At 44.7% G+C, this 5,000-nt stretch overlaps 1 protein-coding gene across 1 annotated transcript in view; it reads right to left on the bottom strand.

The window, feature by feature from the left end:
* The window catches only part of frmpd2 (FERM and PDZ domain containing 2), a 52,324-nt gene that overhangs the window by 16,115 nt on the left and 31,209 nt on the right, over nucleotides 1–5,000 (bottom strand). The gene's annotated exons all lie outside the window — the stretch shown is intronic.

The raw sequence follows: 5,000 nt of genomic DNA, 5'->3' as shown, positions 1-5,000 counted from the left end.
CCAGCAACTAACACCAACACTCTCCAGTTTAACTCCAGTAAATCATATCAACACACTCTAGTTTAACTCCAGTAAATCATATCTACACACTATAGTTTAACTCCAGTAAATCATATCTACACACTCTAGTTTAACTCCAGTAAATCATATCAACACACTCTAGTTTAACTCCAGTAAATCATAACAACACACTCTAGCTTAACTCCAGTAAATCATATCTACACTAGGGCTTTGACTCCGAACTTCGTTATTTGAATATAATTCGATTATTTAAAAAATTAAAGATATTCAAACGAATTTTAGGGATCGCTTATTATTCGAGCCTGTAGCCTATGGAAATTTTTTTTTTGTAAATGTATTTGCTTGTAAACGTTGTTTTCAATTCAGATTCCGAGGTTTTTTTTTCACGTCTGGTGAAATAAAATCGCGAGCTCATTAGCAAGGCTATTATTGGTCATCTGGGCTCCTGTAGGTGACGTTAGCATCCTGGTTCGCGCTTAGTGAGTTCCCACATAGACATAATAGACACTTTTATTTTAAATCTCCTCTGATTTTAATCACCTCAGTTATCAATCAAAGCAAACAGGGAAAAGAAATAGCAACACAATCAGGAAAAACACTCAAATAAATAAATGTGCACATAAGTCCGAATGAAAAGCAGCACTGGTTGAAGCCTGGAAATATTGTAAACAAAGTAGCTTAACATTTGCTAGTTTATCATAGTCTACTGGTTAGACTGTACAGTTTCCCCACATGTGTTTAAGTTTCAAATGAATACTTTTTCTCCTTGGGACAGGCCCGTTTGAGTCTTGGAAAATAATTTTCCATTTGCATCGGGATTGAGATAATTAGAACTTAACAGTCAATTTGAATGCAACAGTTTTGAACAAATTCGTGCAGCGTGCTAATGATGCTAACCGGATTTAATAGCAATTTAGCCAGTCGTCTTGCACGATTGTGAATGTTTGGATTACATGTGCATGCTGAGGAGGGATGCGCCTGTTGAAAGGGAGAGAGAGAGAGTGCACGGGGCAAGGAGAGTCTGTGTTGAGGTAGGCCTACTTCTATCACCTACTCTGGTAGAGTTTGACATACTACAATGCAAGATATATTTAGCCTATTTATTTATGGACAACGTAAGGCGGGAGGTGTGTGTTGCTTTTAATTATGAATGTTCTATCGGACATATTTTTCATTAATATTGATTACATGTCTATTGCGATACATATCGCTATCGTTTTATCGCCCAGCCCTATGCTCAATAATAACAATTTTAACACACGCATAAATACTCAGCCTTTCGTGCACGCGGTCTATTGACATTGACTGATACACTGCCCTCTGGTGGACAGAACATATAGAACTTAAGTTTGATACCAATATCGGTCTTACTGAAGACATTTAACTCATTGAATGCCAAGCTGTTTTCAGGAGCTTTGTCCTAGAGTGCCAGCAATCTAGACCATTGTTGATGATTTTTGTACAGCCACAGCATATTCTGTGTTATAGCTATGAACACATACAATGGCTCGTTTAAAAGGTGAGACTTTAAGCTCTCGGTGGGTGCAAACCGTGTATTTCTACACGCCTCTGTTCCTGAGAAATCCCAAGCTAAACAGTGGCTAGTTTTCATCAAAATCGCAGTTTTTTTCTAGAAATGGAGATATTACATTACATTACATTTGGCTGACGCATTTTTAGCCAAAGCGACTTACAACATGGTAAACAGTTTTAGTTTTAGAGCAATTCTCAACAATTTTAGGACAATTTAAAAAGCATTAGAGTACAGTAAGAATAAGTGCATCAGAGTGCTGTTTTTAACAGTTACTTGTCAGTTTAAGACGGCTGGTGAGTGCTAGGATCAGCAAGACTTGTTGTAAGTGTTGCTATGAGAGGAGATGTTCTCTAAAGAGCTGGGTCTTCAGGAGTTTTTTGAAAATGGAGAGGGATGTCCCTGCCGTTGTAGGAACTGGCAGTGTGTTCCACCAACGAGGAACAACAGATGAGAAAAGTTTGGATTGGCCTGAGCGTACCGGTGGTAGAGCTAAACGTCGTTTATCTGAGGAGCGCAGCGGTCTGGAGGTAGCGTATGTCTGTATGAGGACATTCAAGTAGGTGGGAGCAAGTTTGTAGGCAAGCGTTGAATTTGAATTTGATGCGGGCCGCCATAGGTAGCCAGTGTAGCTGGATGAGCAGCGGGGTAACATGTGCCCTTTTGGGTTGGTTGTAGACTGGATCATCTGAAGTGGTTTCACTGCGCAGGCTGGGAGACCTGTCAGGAGGGCGTTGCAGTAGTCGAGTCGTGAGGTGACTATTGCCTGAACCAGAAGTTGGGTAGCATTTTGAGTCAAGTAAGTCCTGATTTTCCGTATGTTGTAGAGTGCGAAACGGCATGACCGGGCGACTGAGGCAACATGATCTGAGAAGTTTAGTTGGTTGTCGAGAACAACTCCTACATTTCTTGCAGTCCTGGTAGGTGAAACAGACAGGGAGTCCAATTTGATGTTGATGTTGTGGTGTATGGTAGGTTTAGCTGGGAGGACCAGCAGTTCAGTCTTTGAGAGGTTCAGCTGGAGGTGGTGTGCCTTCATCCATGTAGCTATATCCGAGATCCGTGCTGAAACCAAGGGGTCATCAGGTGGAAAGGACAGATAGAGCTGTGTGTCGCACTGAGCCCTGGGGGACCCCTGTGGTGAGATAGTGAGGTGTAGATAGCTGACCAAGCCATGCTACGTTAAACGAGCGTCCTGTGAGGTAGGATTCAAACCAGGAGAGAGCAGAACCGGAGATTCCCATGTTAGCGAGTATAGAGAGAAGGATGCGGTGATTAACCGTGTCAAAGGCAGCAGATAAGTCAAGCAGAATGAGTACTGATGACCGAGCGGTCGCCCTGGCTTCTTTTAAGGCTTCTGTTACAGACAGCAGAGCCGTTTCGGTAGAGTGGCCGCTTTTGAATAATCTGACTCCGCCAGATGGATTTGCTCCGCATATCCATCTGGGAACTTTTCATTGAAGAACTTTTGGGAAGGGGCGGAAATACTGGATAGCTGATTGGATAAACCATCTGTCTATCACCACCTTTGTTGGTTATCGACGGGCCAAATCAACCAATTAGATGAACAAAGTGTTCTTCTAATGCCTTCGTTTAACATACAATTAAGTTAGGGAACGTGACTAACGTTAAGATGTTTTAACTTACCATTTGTATGTGACATGAACCTAATCAACGACAATTCCCATCATGTTTTCATGGTAGGCCCTACACTTCTGAAGAAAGTATATTCCTCCATTATGAACTGGAATCAGCCGTGGAGGATGTCTGTGTCGTTCATTCCTCCCAGCTGCATGGCTGAGACTCATAGCTTCACAGCTTACCCAGGAATACTTTCTAATTTGAATAAAACTTGCGCGATAGCTATGCTCATCTCTGTGGATGCCGTCATGTTGTTCGTTGCGTCACACCTCAACCCGCCTCAAAGCCAACGCTGATTGGACGTTCGTTTGGTGAACTGCTCCAAATTCTCTTTAACGGAAAGTATCCAGACTGATCTGCGAGTGAAACCCTGAAGCTCGCGAGATCAGGATGGTCTCACGAGGCTAGCTTTTGAACCCATACTGATTTGGATCCAGAAGGTTGTTCTGTGAAAGGAAGTCAAAGACCTGTTTGGAGACTGCTCGTTCAATGCCTTTGGATAGGAAAGGCAGGAGTGAGACAGGGCAGTAGTTCTCGACTTGAGCAGGGTTGAGAGAAGCTTTCTTAAGTAACGGTGTTACCCGGGCCATTTTGAACGCTGTTGAAAATGTGCCGGAGGTTAGCGAGGCATTGATCACATGTGTGATAGCTGGTGCGATGGTCAGGCTGATGGACTGAAGTAGGCTCGTAGGTATAGGGTCCAGCGAGCATGTGGTAGGACGGCTGCATGTCAGGAGTTTAGATACTTCACTCTCGGAGAGAGGCGTGAATGCTGAAAAAGATGTTCCAGCAGCCCCTAGAGGTTGTAGGAGTGCGGTATCTGAGTCAGATGCGTTGTGTGGGCATGTAGAGAATTGACTGCTGATTGCCGCCACTTTGTTTGTAAAAAATGAGGCGAGGGTATCTGCAGTAAGGCTGGATGGAGGAGGAGGCAGCTGAGGGTTGAGTAGCGATTTGAAGGTTGAGAAAAGTTTTCGAGTGTCTGTAGCGCTGTTGATTTTGTCATTGTAGAAAGCCGTCTTAGCAGCAGTGATGCTGGCTGAGAAGGAGGTCAGGAGTGTCTGGTAGTTTTTGAGGTCATCAGTTAGTTTGGATTTGTGCCATTTCCTCTCCGCGGCTCTGAGTTTGGTGCACTGCGATCGGAGGGTATCATTTAGCCATGGATGAGAGTGTTTGGATCGAGCTGGCCTTGTGGTAAGAGGGCACAGCTCATCTAGACACAAGCTCAGTGTGGAGCAGAGCGAGTCTGTGGCCTCATTAACCTCCAGAGAGGAGAAGGTGTTGAGTGGAGGTAGACTGGAGGCAACCACAGAGGAGAAGTGCGTTGGAGACAGGTTCCGGATGTTGCGGCGGAACGTGACCATCGGCTGAGGAGCCGGAGGCTGTTCTGTCAGGCTGACGTTGAACTGGATGAAGAAGTGGTCAGAAAGATGGAGAGGCGTCACCATGAGGGTGTCTGTGCTGCAGTTCCGAGTGAAGAACAAGTCAAGCTCTTTGCCAGCTTTGTGAGTCGGTGGGCTTTGAACCAGTTTAAGGTCAAAGGAGTGGATCAGGGCCAAAAAGTCCGCTGAGCCTGGGGCATCTAAGTGGATGTTCATATCGCCGAGAACAAGAAGCGGACAGTCATGCTCAGGGATGGAGGACAGCAGAGTGTCAAGTTCGTACATAAAGTCGCCTAGTTGGCCTGGAGGGCGATAGATGACCAGCACGTAGAGTTTTGCTGGGGCGATCACTGTGATGGCATGGAATTCGAATGAGACATATTTGTTTGAAGGCAGTAGCGTGGTGAATTTTCCATTTGTTGGAG

Source organism: Alosa pseudoharengus, unplaced genomic scaffold (assembly GCF_046254945.1).
Source record: "Alosa pseudoharengus isolate Yale_2024_CS ecotype anadromous, Long Island Sound unplaced genomic scaffold, YU_APseudo_1.1 YU_APseudo_1.1_scf_4, whole genome shotgun sequence".
Lineage (NCBI taxonomy): Eukaryota > Metazoa > Chordata > Actinopteri > Clupeiformes > Clupeidae > Alosa > Alosa pseudoharengus.
This window is presented reverse-complemented; position numbering and strand designations above follow the sequence as displayed.